The 17,479-nt window shown below is 34.4% G+C and overlaps 1 protein-coding gene and 1 long non-coding RNA gene across 2 annotated transcripts in view; both read right to left on the bottom strand.

The window, feature by feature from the left end:
- Positions 1–17,479, bottom strand: part of GRM8 (glutamate metabotropic receptor 8) — a 748,335-nt gene that overhangs the window by 147,055 nt on the left and 583,801 nt on the right. The window lies entirely within an intron of this gene.
- On the bottom strand, positions 7,629–15,941 carry LOC121475148. Its single transcript, XR_005983630.1, has 3 exons — positions 15,828–15,941; positions 15,159–15,278; positions 7,629–8,420 (listed from the first exon to the last, which is right to left on the bottom strand). It is a non-coding gene; the product is annotated as an uncharacterized LOC121475148 (long non-coding RNA).

The raw sequence follows: 17,479 nt of genomic DNA on the forward strand, positions 1-17,479 counted from the left end.
CCCTGTATACTACCTACAGATCATTCCAATTCAGACTAGTATTTCAAGTGCTCGATAGCAATTCATATCAAACCGCATAGGTCTAAAAGACAAATTATTTCAGCAGTCATTGCTCTAACCCTCCATGCATTGAAGAAGTCCACTGATGAATCCTTTGGATCTCCTTTTCAATTTCAACTGGGCTGAATGCTTCTGGCCTCCACTTTAAGTAAACTGAACCCCCTTTCACTAGTTTCTCCCCTAAAGAAGTGTGGATCCACCAAAGTCTGATCCAGGGCTCAGTGGATACCAAATCCAGAGACGAGATCCTAAAATAAAATCCCAAATGCTCTGGTAGTAAAAACAAGCAAAAGCCTACATCAAAGGCATTAACAGATTCTATCTCCAAAACATATCCAGAATTTACAATAATTCTTTCTCTGCCTGGCAGCCAGAGTGATACTTTGAAACACAAATCAAATCATAGGGCTCCTCATCTTAAGATCATACAGTGGCTTTCCATCTCACTTAGAATATAACACAAAATGTTTATCATGGCTTTTAAGGCCTTATTATTTCTCCAGTCTTACTCATTTCTTTAATTCATCCACCCTGGGCTTTCTTTTTTTTCACCCTTGTTTTTTCAAACACATGAAGTTTGCACTAGCTCAGGACTTTTGTGGGTTTTTTCTTTTCTCTCTCTCTCTCTCTCTCTCTCTCTCTCTCTCTCTCTGTGTGTGTGTGTGTGTGTCTCCAATATTATTTCCATTTGAATATTTGCATGACCAGCTCATTCTCATCATTCATATCCCAGATCAAATATTACAGTGATATGTTCTGTGAGATCACCATATCCAAATTAGCCTGCTTCCGCTATCACTCATTCTTACACACATTGTTTATTTCCTTCATAGCCCTTATAGGCATAAATATGTGGTTTATTTAACTGACATATTGTTATATTATAAGTTCTATGACTGTGGAGCATTTTCCCATTATATTCCCTACAACATGTGAGGCATAGACTGTTGGCTAAGCACCCAAATCCATTTTCTCTTTTCTTGGTCACATAGCTTGGCTACATTTCCAATCTTCCCTATAGTTAGAGGTGGCCAAAGGATTAGCTCCAGTCAATGGAATACAAATTATAGGTCTTGCCCCTCATTAAGAGCCTCTTGAATGGTCTTCCAAGATCATTTTGCTCTCTGACTGGCTAGAATGGAAATATCATGCTGGGCAACTAAGGAAGCTACATGTTAAAGATGGTGGAGCTTGCATCAACCTGGATTCCCGTGTGTTTGGAGGAGGTCTTTGCCAGTAACTGGTTCACCCATCCATTCATCTGGTACTATTACCTGAGTTAAAAAAAAAATTCTATCCTTTTTGAGCCATTATAGCTTGTGAGTCTACTTCTTACAGCAGACAATCATAATACACTATTTCTAGAAAAGTAGGTTATCAATTGTTATTAAATGCAAAACTAAAATTATGTTAAATTTGGAAATAAATGCTTCACTTCATATCCCTGTATAGCTTTAAGAATAAGACAGAATTTTACAACTGAGTATCAAAGCTATTGGCATGGATCAGTAACTACTTTCAGATTTTCCTTTAGAGTTGATATTGATTATTGCAATCCACAAGGCTAAAATAAAGGTGGAATCCAGAATGTGTAACCATACTCCAGAATTTCACTCATTCACCTTGACTAAAGTATTCACTTGGATTTTTTCATAAAAACTAAATGTAGAGATGCCTGGGTGGCTCAGCAATTGAGTGTCTGCCTTTGGCTCCGGTCATGATCCCAGGGTCCCAGGATCGAATTCCGCATCAGGCTCCCTGCAGGGAGGAGCCTGCTTCTCCCTCCCTCTGCCTGTGTCTCTTCCTCTCTCTCTCTCTATCTCTCATGAATAAATAAATAAAATCTTAAAAAAAAAACTAAATGTAAAAGTATTAAAAATTTATGTCTACTTTTACGTTTTTTGTGTTAAAAATGGTTTTCTTTAGCTAATTGCTTTGGTGTATGAAATAAATAGGACAAGAAATGTGGTTGAATGGCATTTCTAATTCTTTCAGCCAAACCCTCCTTGATTTTTCCATTAAGAAATTAAACTGACAATAGTATTTTCTCTTGTAGAACTGCCTTTATGATGCTTGCATTAAGTTACTTTAATAATCCAAAGTGTCATTAACATTAATGAACACTATTTCAGAAATAGAAATACAATCTATAATTGCTTTGATAGTATTCAAATAAGCTGATTGAACTTTCAAAATAAGAAAAGATCTATTATTTAGTGATATTCATCTCAGGGAAGTGGATGAATTAGGAAATTTAAATAAAATCTCTGATAAGAAAAGTGACCAGAGAGACTACTAAAATATCAAATGTTTGATTAAAGGAAAAAATGGAAAAGATCATGTAATAATTAGGCAAGATTAATACTACTTAACTGGATTTTGGGAACAAACTAAAGTGTGTGGCAATACTCTGATTTCAGTATATTTTCATTCTCTAGCAAAAAATCTTTCTTTATCTTGAACAACTTAAAACTTCTATTGCTTCTTTTCAGGAGTATTTAATATCATATATATATTTATCTGTATACATAATTTCTATTATGTTATTAATTAATCATTACACATATAACAGTAGTGAATACATTTATTAAAGAGAAGTATGTGGGTACATATATTCCTGCCTTTTCAAATTTGCTGTGCTAGGAAGAGGTCTCTGACTGTCTAGTCCAATGTGTTGCTGGAAAAGAAGGACACTTTTGCCATCTAGATTTAAAATTGTCAAATTTATCAATTTTTATAAGAATGCTTACTATGAGAGGTGCCTCAATAGTTCAATCAGTTAAGCATCTGACTCCTGATTTTGGCTCTGGTCATGATCTCAGGGTCCTATAAGGAGACTGCCTAAGATTCTCTCTCCCTCTTCTTCTGCCCCTCCCCAATACACATTCTTGCTTTCTCTTCCTCTCAAAAATAAACAAAAAAGAAAAAAAGAAAAGAAAAAAAAATAATGCTTACTATTTAAAAATTTCATTTTTGATATTTGCCTTCTTTAAGAGAGAGAGAGTCGGGGAGGCAGAGGGAGAAGGAGAGACAATCTTCAAGCAGACTTCTTGCTAAATGTGGAGCCTGCCTCAAGGCTAGATCTCACCACCCTGAGATCATGACCTGAGTCAAAACCAAGAGTCGACACTTAACCAGTTGAGCCACTAGGTGCCCTTGAAGCTTCTTTCTTTTTTTTTTATTTAGTTTTTTTAATAATAAATTTATTTTTATTGGTGTTCAATTTGCCAACATACAGAATAACACCCAGTGCTCATCCTGTCAAGTGCCCCCCTCAGTGTCCGTCACCCATTTACCCCCACCCCCTGCCCTCCTCCCCTTCCACCACCCCTAGTTCGTTTCCCAGAGTTAGGAGTCTTTATGTTCTGTCTCCCTTTCTGATATTTCCTACCCATTTCTTCTCCCTTCCCTTCTATTCCTTTTCACTGGCTGGCTCAGTCAGTAAAGTATATGACTCTTGATCTCAGGGTCATGAGTTCAAGCCCCATGTTGGGTATAGAGCTTACTTCAAAAAATAAATCTCTAAAAGCCCTTGAAGTTTCATAGTAAGACTGATACTGGTATGGCAAGTCTGAACTCCCTCTTCTTTCTTCTCAGAAGTGTTCTGATTTCTCTTTGCTTTATCTTCTTTTAGAACCATTTTAAGTTCCACAAACAGTGCTGTTTAGATTCCTGGAAAATATATAGAATCTAGAAATCAATAGGGAAGATTTAACATCTTTACATCTTCCTATTTGTGAGCATGAATTGTGCCTCAGTCATTTGAGTCTTCTTCTGTAGGTTTTAATAAAGCTTTATAATTTCCTTTTCATAGCACTTAACCATTTTTTGTAGATTTATTCCTGGGAATTAATATTCTCTGATACCACCATAAATGGTGTCTTAAATTATATTATCTACTACATTGCTGCTAGTATATAAAATGCAGTTGATTTTTTTTTCCTATTAGTCTCATGTCTACCACAGAGGTTCTCAGGTGGGGGTAATTCTGTCTCCCAGGAGACATCTGTGTTTCAGAAGAATACATGTGCAAGGCAAATCTGTTTCAAAAGATAGAAATATTGATTATTCAGGAAGGGTAGGATGATAAGTTGGTAATGGGAATATATGTTTGAGTATAGCTATTTGTCAAAATCCTAGTTTTTGGGAGAAGGGGAGTATTTTCATAAGTGCTTATTACATTCTTTGAAATAACCAAATAACTAACAAACTAATAAATGAAAGTGGACCTTGCATAGGTCAATAATAAGCATGTGTCATGAATCAAGGAGCGAAGAAGAAGAAAGAGAAAGAGATAAGGAAAGAAAGGAGAGAAGGAAAAAGACAGAGAGTAAGTGAGCAGAGGAAGGGCAGGAAGAAATAATGAATAAATGAATGAAAGAAAAAAAAAGGGAAAGATTCACATCCAAATACAGCTTTAAAGGAAGGGTTTATTGGAAGACAGTGCTTTAACTGTTGTGTAATTCTGCAAATTAACTGAATGCTATATTTAGTCTTGTTATTATGCCCTTGGAGAATATGAATCCTCCCTGTAGGTTTATGCACCCCCGCAAAAAAATGGGTCATATACAGAATTGCCTTCACCCAATTCTCTAAAGCAGCTTTTCTGTATATTTTTAGGTTGTGTATTAGTCAAACTTCTGTCAGAATTCTCAGTTTATAAGATATTACTGACTGGGATTAGAATCACATATTTTTAAGCCAAAATGCTTAATTCACTTCTTCATTATGAAGATTTTTTTGGAGAGTAAAATAAGGCTAAACTTTACCTCTTAACAGTTGAGTCATAACTTTATTTCTTGCTGAATGTCAAAGTGTTCTTTTATCTCAGGTTTTAGTTTGAAATATCATTAATGTACAGTCTTTCCATGTATTTCAGATTTAATATTTCATTAATATTTACAATTACAATGAGTCAATCAAATACAGATAACTATAGGAACAGATGCTTAAGTGTTTAAAAAATGGATAAAATATCAAATTAGGAGAGGTCTACTATTTTTGACAATAATTTGTGTATTGAATTTAAAAAAGGGTACTACATCATTTATAATCGACCTGATTTTCTCTAATTACACACACTGTCAATGTATATTAGGACACTGTGTTAGATATGAATTATCTACGTTACCATAGGGATTTGAGGTGTTTCTATTTGATGCTATACGCATAACAATTTGGAGCATAATTAAAAGAAACAGTAAAACATATAAGTAAAAAACTCATGGTCTGACTTCAGAAGTTGACCTATCAAACAGATAAAAACAGATAACTATTAAATATTATATTTTCAAATATATATGAAACATTTAGAAAAACATATGATTTTCTGCTGAAAATGAAATATGGATAATTATTGTAAATCTTAAGTCATATTGACTAACCACTAGTCAATGAAACTTGAAATCTTGAACAACAGCTATAAAAAAATTAAAAAGTTAAAACAACACCAAGAAAGAAAAAATTTTTGAAAAGTCCGAGAGATTTAGCAAAAACAAATAAGCACTCATGTTAGCTAACTCTTTAGTAAAAGAGAAAACTACAACTAAATTTAGAGCACTACTTAAAAGAAAACAACATTATTTCAAAACCTGAAGGGTAGATTAGTAAAGGCTGTCCTCACAGGGAAGTTTATAGAGAATTAAAATTTTTTATTGTTACTCAAGTCCTAGATGTATTTATATTAAAATTTATAATCTCAAAATGATAAATGTTTAAGCATGGCATCAAATTAAAAATATTTAAGAAATAACTGATAATTTTAATAACAAAAATTAAAAATTTCTGAATTTCAAACAGTTTTCAAAAGAATCAACCGATAGAAATATAACAAGGGATTAATATTAAGATGCAAGGAGCTCTTGCATATAATAAGAAAAATTTATCACTCTAAAAGTAAACAGAAAATTCTGAAATTAAATAGAAACAATTACAGTACAAATATATGTAATGTTTCATCCAACTAGAAATAAAAGACATTAATGTGATAATGATGTTCCCTTTTGGTCCAAGAACAAATATTATAGATGAAAGTAGAGTAAAATTGACACTTTCATGTTCTGATGATATTTTTTTTTCTGATGAAAATTTAAATTGATACAACCATGCTGGAGGCAAATTTTCAAGAATTAAAGCACACTTTTTCTTTGATCCAAAAACAGAAATTGATGCAATGAAAATGGGCAGATGACTGTACAAAGACATATGTATAAACATATTAACTGTGCTATTGTTTCTATATTCAGATAATGGAAACAATTGGCAATCTAAATAGACACAGATATATAAATCTTTAGTCCAGTGCTCTCTATTATGGGGAAAATGGGAACAATATAAACTTACATCAATCAGGCATGGATAAATAAAATGGAAAAACATGTAGCCCTTAAAATTATAACAGAAATGCATATAGTGAATATAGATAGATTTGATGGTATGTTTTTCTTTAAAAAGGATTATGCCTTTTGACCTAATGGTCAGCCATTAGGATGACCATATTTTTGAAAATGGAAAGTAGCAAGGGTTGATCAGGTTGTGGAGAAATGGAGCCTTTATACATTGCCATTAGAAATGTAAAAAAAAAATAAAGAAAGAAAGAAAAGAAAAAGAAATGTAAAATGGGGGACACCTGGGTGGCTCAGAGGTTGAGCATTGAATAAATAAATAAAATCTTAAAAAAAAAGATTTAAAAAAAGAAAAGGATGATACATGACACAACCTGCATGAACCTTGAAATCACTGTAAATGAAGAAACCAGTCACAAAATGCTGCATATTGTATGATTCCATTTATAAAAAATATCTATAATAGGTAAATTTATAGAGTCCAAAAGTAGATTAGCATTTGTCAGGGGCTGGAGGGAGCAGAGAATGGGGAAGGACTATTGTTAGGCATGATGTATCTTTTTGGGGTGATGAAATATTCTGGAATTAGATAGTGATGATGGTCACACAATCCTGTGGCCAAGCTAAAAATTTCTAAATGGTCTAGTTTAAAATGGTGAATTTTATGATATGTGAATTATGTCTCAATTTTTAAAAAGTTACAGGTTAATACAAAAATATTAATTTGAAAAAAATACATGCATTCCTATGTTTATTGTTTATTGTGGCATTATTTACAATAGCCAGATTATGGAAGCAGCCCAAGTGTCCATTGACAGATGAATGGATAAAGAAGAGGATATATATTTTTCATATATGTATATATTTGTATATATAAAATGGAATATTATGTACATAATATATAATGGAATGTCATATATAACATACATAATATTATATTATTCATATATATTATATATACATAATGGAATATTACTCAGCCATAAAAAAGAATGAAATCTTGTTATTTGAAAAAACATGAATAGATCTAGAGAGTATAATGCTAAGTGAAATAAGTTAGAGAAAGAAAATACATGATTTCATTCATATGTGGAATTTAAGAAACAAAACAATGAGCAAAGAAAAAAGGAGACAAACTAACAAATAGATTCTTTTTTTTTAAACATCTTATTTATTCATTTGAGAGAGAGAGAGAGAATGAACAGGGAGAGGGGCAGAGGGAGAAGAAGATTCCCTGCTGACCAGGGAGCCTGTTGTGAGGCTCAAACCCAGGGCCCTGGGATCATGACCTAAGCCAAAGGCAGATACCTAACCAACTGAACTCCCCAGGTGCCTCCCCAAAACAGATTCTTCACTGTTGAGAACACACTGATGGTTACCAGAGGGGAGGTGGGGAGGGGGGTGAAACAGGTGATGGGGTTTAAAGAGTACACTTATTACAATGAGCACTGTGTAATGCATAGAATTGTCGAATCTATGGATTTGACACTATATTGGAAACCTGAAACTAAGATAACATTGTATGTTAACTATACTGCAACTGAGTTTTTTTTTAATTACAGGTTAACATATAACATCCTCTTGTTTTATATTATATATGTATTATATAGGTAGATGGACAGATAAATGAATGGATGATGGACAGATGATGAATAGATAGAATAGGATATAGATACCCATTTTGAAACAAAAGCACTAAAATGTTATCTTTGCATGGCAAAATGAATACCTGATCTACATCTTTTATTTATTTCCTGCAAAAAGTCTTATTTTTATTTAAAAAAACAACAGAGAAACAACAAAAAAAATCTATTTACTTTAAAATATAGGAAAGACAGATGACCTGGAGAAAAGAAATAAACGTGTCTTTTGGCTAATCCTATATTTTATATCAATGGCTCATATACACAGATATTAGCAGATAGAAGAAATAGCTCTCAGAACTTGATGACAACAATCTTCTCCCCTCTACAGCTGAAAAGAAATAATGGAGAGTCTAGTTCATTTACCCTGGTTCTGTAAAAAAGAAAATAAAAATAAATAAATAAATAAATAAATAAATAAATAAATAAATAATAAATAAGCAAATTCACCATCAGGTCATTCAGACAGCTTCTCTGAGAAGACCTCTAATATTATTTCCTTATTTTTGTCTAAAAGATGTTAGCACCTGGAAAAAAAAGGGGACATATATTCAATGATTAATGATAATTAGCACTGATGTTCCTCAAGATCTTGATATCATATGTCTGGGTTTGGGTCTGCAAATATAAGCTAGTGGAACACCTGAATGACAAAATCTTTTTGATTAATATGAAAATAGCTTTTAGGGCAGTCCCTGTGGCGCAGCGGTTTAGCGCTTCCTGCAACCCAGGGCATGATCCTGGAGACCCTGGATCGAGTCCCACGTCAGGCTCTCTGTATGATGCCTGCTTCTCCCTCTGCCTGCGTCTCTGCCTCTCTCTGTCTCTATGAATAAATAAAATCTTTAAAAAAATAGCTTTTATACAAATAACTATATGGTACAAGCGAGCATGCATATTAATCAGGGATTTATGTCTCCATTTTATGTATAGTTCCGTTTAGCCTTTATGTCAATGACAAAAGAACAATAAATTTCTCATATTTTCTAGTATGTTTATTATGAGTATAGGAAGGGGCAACTCTTTTACCTTAAAACACAAATGTAGGTTTTAAATCTATGCTTATAGAGGTTTTATCTGCCAGCATATTATTTATTATAGCTTTATGCTGGAATGCCATTAAAATTTGTCTTAATTAGGAATAAATTCCTTGGTTGCATTAAAAAATAGAAGAAAGTGTGTTATTCATGATCATTAGAGAAACCTGTTGCCATTTTAAAATTCTATTTTATTGAAAGACATTGGATTAAAAAGCTAATAAGGGATTAGGAAGAAGCAAAGTGTTTTAAAGTGGTTCTAAATATACCTGTGAAAACAAAAAGTTAGTTCTATGCCTAGGGCATGATCACCTGTCTCTCTTTTTAGCTGTGCCTAGGATTTCTGTATCCAAGTACACGGTACCACTAAAGTTAAGTCATGAGGGGCATCTGACACCCCTTGAGAATTTTTCTAGGCTTTGCCTATTCTTTCTTATTCGTCAGGTTGAATGGGTTTCCTATTCCCACAGACTCTGAATCTTGGAATCTCATTTTCCCTGTTCCCTTTGTATCTCAAAACTCAGCTCCAGACTATTCATCTCAGTGTTGACTTAAAACCCTATAGAGATCTGCCTCTCATATTTGCTACTTCATATAAACTCAAAAGTAGTATAGGACAGTGCTTTATAACCTAGTCTGATCTTCCTAGACACCCAGAACCAGGCTCCTGTCAAATTCCTCCCCTTGGCTTTCCTAGGGGAGATTGTACATTGTCATCAGCTCCATTGATATCATCCCTTATTAATGGCTGGACATTGGGAATATACACAAATGAAAGTCTATCCTTTACTTAAGATGATCACTGAGGTGTTAGTGATTTTATCTTTAAAGTGGTGATGTTAATGTTGACTTTTCATGATAGAATGTTAAACGACAAATATGATAGTCACTCCAAACAGCTATCCCAAGGGAGAAGGATATAGTGGTAGAAAGTGCAAAAGCTTTGGAATCAAACCTGCCATAGCTATGCGATCTCTGAGGAACCATCACTGTGTATGTTCCCTCTTCTGAATGAGATATCACCTACATCATAAGGTAGCTGGAAGATTAGAAAATATAACATTTAAAAAAATATAGTATATTGTCAATAATCATAGTTTTCATCCTTCAGTGCCATGTATATGAATGTAGAATAGATCAATAATGTTATTCAGCCAAATTAGTAATTAACTAAAAAAATTATCTTTTTCCCCATTGATTTAATCAGGGGTATAAAAAATTTAACCATGTTGACATTTCATTTTCTACACTATGAATTCCTATTTGAGAAGAGCTAATGACATAGCTATTTATGTTCGTATTGTTGATTAACATTAAATTTCTGTACTTTTCTCTATATTTAGCTAATTGAGGAACTGATCTGTTGAATCTCACCAAATTTAAGAAAATGTAATAATCAAAAGCATTAAACCCACCTGACCCTTTACTTTGGGCTTTATTGCCTTCTGTTGAGGCCCAAGTTTGTTCCTATGAATAAAACTAAAATTTCGGTATATTACAGAATATTTTCCTTCAAAAACAGAAAAAAAATTTACATCAGATAAACTCTGCAGAATCTATTTTTAAAAATATTTCCTATTGTGAATCTCACATTTAAAACATACCTCTACCTATGAACTCTGGTATAATACTAGAATTAGCAAGATAGGTAAAGTAGTATATCCAAATGTTTAATGCCTGTGATGTATCTGCTCATCCCTTCACATATAGGGAGGAAACCTGATTTCTTGAATTGTACTGGCTGACACTGGGATCATAGGCACACCTATTAGAGCTCCAGACTAATATCATTCAGCTCAACCATGAGTTGTTCATTCACTATAATAATATGAGGAAACAATTTCCTGCTTTGGTGAAATAACATAGACTTCCTACATACATGCAAGTATTTACATATTATAAACTCAGAAAACCAGAGAATTGAATAGTGGTTTTTAGGGGTTGGAGGGAGGGAGAAATTGGGAGGTATTGGCCAAATGGTACAAAGTTTCAATTATGTAAGATAAATAGGTTCTAGAGACCTACTGTACAACATATGGCCTATGGTAACAATATGGCACTGTAGACTTAAAAACCCGCTAAGAGGGTAGCTCTTACCATAAAAGAAAAACAAAAAGCAGTAAAAAGAACAAAAAGAATGAAAAGCAGCAGGAGGGAACTTTTGGATGTGATGAATACGTTTATGACCTTGATTATGGTAATGGTCTCACTAGTGTACACTTATCTCCTAACTCATCCAGTTGAATACATTAAATATGTACAGCTTTTTGTATGTTAATCATACCTCCATAAAGCGGTTTCAAAAAATTCACCACCGAAACCATAAACATTTTCTTTGTGAGAAAACTGGTATCCCAGGTTAATGGTGATGGCACTTTCCAATTTTTTTAATTCATAAGGAAAAGTTCTATATGTTTTCCAAAATAAGTGTCTGTAAAGAATAATAACAAAAATAGTCTTTGGAAATTTTATGAAGCTCTGTTTTCCTTCCCTTGAAATTGCTAAGTGCTTTATGCTTTCTGATTTAAATGTCTTCTGAAATTGAGCTCTGGGAAGTTGATAGAAGCACTTAACTTTATGACTTAAAAAAAAAAACCTCAGAAACTTAGATATACACAATATATATTTTGCATTTTTAAATCCCGAGAATAGCCTAGGAGAATAGTGTATATAATATATACTAGACAGCAAGATCCTGCAAGTCCCTTTTATCTAAAGAAAAAAGTCAGGAGGCATACTTCTCTTTTTAGTCTATCATCTGGAAACTTGTAGAAATTCTATCTCTATCTGTTGGCTACCTCAAAATTAACTATTTGTTCTCATACCCTAATTAAATTCAAATACAAAATGCGAGGTTAGAAAAAAACAGAAGCTCGGTAACTGAAAGTCACTTTAAAAAATTGAGTGCTTTGGGACTCTTTTACCATTCAACAATATGAACTTTTGTAACCAAACTTCTTTGCATTCATTTTCCATTCCATTTAACTTATGTCATACTGGTTTCTAAAGTTCCTCACGATCTCAATGGTAATGACATGATTGAAACAGTTATACCAAATCTGAAGGATAGGTTGCAATGCTACCTTGCAACAACGAGTGATTAGTTTCTTTCATTGGGAAAGGGGAAAAAAATTAATGCTCACATTTTCTTGGTCTAGTCTATTCTGTGTGTACCAACAGAGGAAACTATGTCCAAGAACCAATATACAATAAGATATGCTCCACCTATTTATTGCCATTTAAAAACTAAGCTCATGCTACTGTCCATCTTTGTCATCAAAGATAGGAGGAAGCAACATATCAAGTAGCAAATGAAAGGAGTTGTGTATTATTAGTCTTAGAAACAATGCTGATATTTTTACTTTTTAACTTAAAATATTCATTATAGAGATATTTATATGTATTGTAAAGAAAATTTGAAAGTAGGGATGAGCGACAGAAAGAAAAAGAGAATAAAAAAGAAAATATTTGTCCATATAGTGACCTTTCACCATTTAGTGACAACCATGGTTATTGCTTGATCTCCATTCTTTCTCATTATATCTACAGCTATTTAAAAAACAATAAGGTTATACCATCTATGCATTTTTAATTCTTTGCTTTCTTCAATAATTATTAAGAATATATATGATATACCAATAACACATCATATAATGATAATAATATATCAATATATTAAATAAGTACTTTATAAATACATATCAATAATATATCATATTATAACAATAATCATGGAAAATTCTCTATGTCAATACATAAAGATCACTAATATAACCTTATTGGCTATACATTTACTATGTTTATATATGTACCAATTTACTTAACTAATCCTACACTGGCAGATATTTATGGCATTGCCAATTACCTGGTCATATAATGATACTGCCTCAAAATCTCATGCAAGTATGTTTTAAAATTTTCTTCATCTGGAGTTGCTGTGTCAAAGGGTACATATATCTCAAATTCTTTTTAGGAACTTTACGTTTAAATAAGCAATGTCTACGAATAACCACTAATTTTTATATAACATAAAAAAGCCTCAAGACTTATTCTAGGATGCTCACACACACACACACACACACACACACATACTGTTCTCTCTCCTACTTATGTGGTCTTTATTTTTTTTTTTCAAAGATTTTTATTTATTCAATCATGAAAGACACAGAGAGAGAGAGAGAAAGGCAAGACACAGGCAGAGGGAGAAGCAGGCTCCATGCAGGGAGCCGGAAGCGGGACTCGGATTGGGTGACTCCAGGATCATGCCCTGGGCTGAAGGTGGCGCTAAACCACTGAGCCAACTGGGCTGCCCTGTGTGGTCTTTAATATGCCCACAAATGACCTGGGATATTTTTAAAAGGCAGATTCCAACTCGGTGGCTCTGGAGTGTAGCCTAAGTGTCTGAGGTTCTAACAAGCTTCCATCTGATGACAATTTTGCTGATCTGCAGACCATGAGGTGTAATAAGAGCCTACAGATCTAACAATGGATTGTTGTAAGATCATCAAGGAAAGTTTTCACCTTCACATCTGCACATCACTGATAATTACCTAAATTCCATAGACTCTTGAGGGGTCTATCAATGAGCTTTATGGAATTTTTACAACACCTTTAACGGTTAGTAAATAGCATCCATGTGAAAATGCATTATTCTGGAGGAAATAAGTACTTTAATTCAAAACTCATAGGAGTCATGACACTAAAAAGCTTGTTGATGGTATTGTATTGTGCTTGATGGAATGAATAGACAGACTGGTCATGTTGTGTTCCATTTTCCCACTTTGCATGCTAGATCCTTCTTCCAAAGTCTTCCAAAGTCTTTCCTTCTTCCAAAGTCTTTCCGAAAGAGACACCGTTAAATAGTTAACTCATTGCCCTAATCCACATTCACTACCGGTTTCTCTCTTAGTGCATCTATGTGGCACAACATGAATTATCTATCTAAAGATAGGTATTTATTGGCTTAAGAAATAAATTAATTTTAAACACATTTGAAAGAATTTAAATTGCTCTTAAAGGAGTCTCCTAAAAAATGAGTGGGAAATATCAGAAAGCGAGACAGAACATGAGAGACTCCTAACTCTGGGAAATGAACAAGGGGTGGTAGAAAGGGAGGTGGGCGGGGTGTGGGGGTGACTGGGTGACGGGCACTGAAGGGGGCACTTGATGGGATGAGCACTGGGTGTTACGCTATATGTTGGCAAATTGAACTCCAATAAAAAAATAATAATAATTTGCAACCCCCCCCAAAAAAGGAGTCTCCTCCAAAGCCACTATGAAGCATATGGATGTCAGCTCAATATTGCTGAATAGGAACTGCCAGAATTATAACTGGCTCATACTTAAAGCATCAGCAACAGTCCAAAAGAAGCCATGCGTTCCTGTGTTTTTCAAATTGGGGCATCAGTTCTATTGAGAGTAGGGGGATGTATGATTTATGTTTCTCTCAGGAAGATGCTTCTCCTGAGAGAAACACATTCTGAATTGAAAACCTATTTTCAAAATAGTCCCAAAACCTAGGGTGGGGAAAAGTTTATGTTAACCAACAAAATGAAAAAAAAAAAAACAACAACACAGCTCTTTGAGTATACATTATCATGTAAACATAAATGACTATGGATGGATTCTTTTTCTGGAAATGGATTTTGGTGATAGTCACAGAACTATGCAAATGTAATTAGCGTCACTGTTCACTTAGAAATGATTAAAGTGGTAAATTTTGTTACATATATTTTATCACAGTTTTAAACAAAAAAAGTAAACAAATAAATCAACAAAGACTGTGGGCCTTTCCAGATACCAAACAACTAAAAAGCAAATACGATAATGGCTTAGAAATTGTTGCTTTGCTCAAAAATGCCTGTTTTTCCTTATATAGAAAATAAAGACTTAGAACATTAATGTCTCCCTGAAATGTGTGGCTAGAAAAGAAGCATTCACTGGTTGTTTAGGCCAAATTTAATTTGGGTAATTATGTTTTTGCTGCTTCAAAGTCCCCTAAAGTCTCTCATAATCCATGTCACTTCTTTGCTTAATCTGTTTATATAGTCTATGCTCTTTCAAGTAGCCCTTACCATCTGCCCCTAAGGTGGCTACATTTCAGCAGGAGGGTATATGATTCCTCTATTCCAAAAGTTCCCAACATGAACAATTATTCCCCTGAAGTTTGAGGATGAAAATTTACCTGGAAGCACCTGTGAAAGAAATGAAAAAAAAAAAAAAACTTCATAAAGATAGGTTATTGTTAGCAGTTACAATGTTAGCCCCGTCTTCCTCATATCTCAAGTTTGGTTTAATCCATATTTTTGCAGGATCGAAGTACACTTTGAAAAAAATAAAGCATTTTATATCACACTTTTTTCTGTAATATGAGTATGTTTAATATTGTATTTTTAAGAAATGACACATTTACTATTTTGAAAATAAACTTTTATCAGGTGCTAAAATATATTTTTTGTTTTGTAATCCTGGCTTGCCTAAATATTGTTTGATTTTAATAATACTTTCCTTTCTCTCAGTTATGTCTCTATAGAGAGCCAACTCCATTAATAAACAAAAGAGATGCACCTTAAATGACCCAGACTCCTCCAGGTATCTCCCTACTACTCTAGCACAAGGTAGAAAATTCCCACCACTAGCATAATTATTTGGAGTATGCAGAAGGTTATGTATAAAATACAGTAGGATTGCTCTGAGAGGCCAACCCACTAACTTGTCAGTATATCAGCACAAGATAATTTTACCTTTAATCAGCTCAGTGCAGGACTCTGTTGATATGATGCATAGGGACAGTGAGTTTCTCTAGGAAGATAGTCCAGAGTATTGAAGGGCAGCCTGGGCAACTATGCACAGACAGCAAAAAGACACTACACTGTGACATGGAAAGCCATAAATAGTGCCAGCAGGACCAAACTGCAATTGTCAAGTACTGATCACTAGCATGTGCCTAAGATGACATGCACCTGCTTCATAACTTAGTCTATCTTGCTTCTCTGCTCTATTTATAGGTGACACTATAGAATGTCAGCAACACTCCAGTCTAGATACTTTGGAGTTACTCATGTCAGTTTCTTCACAGAGTACGATCTTCAACTTCTGAAAATTCTCCCTTATATCCTTCCTTCTCCCCTGCTCCTTGAAACCTGATTTTGCACATGAGCTTTCTGATTGCTCACTGTGGTCCTCCATCGACCAGAGTGATAGCTCTGAAATACTCATCAAATTGAACTATTCAAAAATTTCAGATGCCTCCCTATTGCCAATAAGATAAAGGGCAGTTTTGTTTATCTCATATCATGAGCACCCACATACCCACCTTGGGACTTTACTGGCCTCACTGCCTTTACTACCTCACTGGGCACTGAATCTCACTGCACAATCTGCTCTGGCTACACTGTCTATTGGAGCTACACACTAGATTCCCCAGGCAGAGCATCCACTCTCCCAAATTTGCTTAAGCTCTTCAAACAGCCTGAAGTCCGCATTAGTCTTTTCTTCTGCTACTGAAGTCCCAATCCCCTTTCAAGTTCTTGTCCAAATGCCACTTTAGCACTTTGCTTGCTTCTCTATTTATTGCATCTATTTTATTTTGCATGGAAGTGCATCTGCTGACCATGTAGTAGATCTATTGTCTCACACACTATGAACTGTATGAAGTAAAGATACATTCCTCTCATCACACGGCATAGTGCCTTACACAAAGCAGATGTGTAACAGCCATTTATTCAATTTATTTTTAGCAGTGGATGGTCCAAAATCCCAGAGAAGAGTAATCTAAGAGGAGTAAAGGGGAAATAGAAGAGACTTAGAGACAATGTGTCACAGGTATTCCACAGGCTTATCTCTTGGCTTCAGTGTACCTCCCACAATAGTTTTCTGAATAGCCTCATTACCCTAGCAGGGGGGTCCATAAACCTTCTGCAAGTCATTCTCCAGAAAGACTAGCTCATTTTGGAGTTATAGCCAAGCAAGAGGAAGCCCGGCAGGGGGGCATTCCTTTCCCTCCAAGCTTAGCAAGGGTGATGTTCCAAAAGCAAAAGGTAAAATCTGGCTAAACTAAAGTAGCACAAGAAGGGCACAAACAGGAGACAACAATATTAACACCAATCATGGTAAAATTAATAATGTAGCAATACCTAGATTTTCATTAGCTTCCAGTAATAACTTTGCATCGAGCAGGCTCAGAAGCTGTGATGTGAATGCGACCTTCCGCCAGGAACCCAGAGCTCTCTGGTTGGATGATGTGAAGGATCATTAACCACATCTTGCTGAAGAACATTATAGGTTATAAAAATGTCATCTAGACCATGCCGACAAGCCCATCTGTATTTAAGGCTGAATCCCTTTGAGATAAAAGCACTCCATGTGGCTCAAATGGGGCTGTGATTTCAGATGT

This window comes from Vulpes lagopus, chromosome 13 (assembly GCF_018345385.1).
Source record: "Vulpes lagopus strain Blue_001 chromosome 13, ASM1834538v1, whole genome shotgun sequence".
NCBI lineage: Eukaryota > Metazoa > Chordata > Mammalia > Carnivora > Canidae > Vulpes > Vulpes lagopus.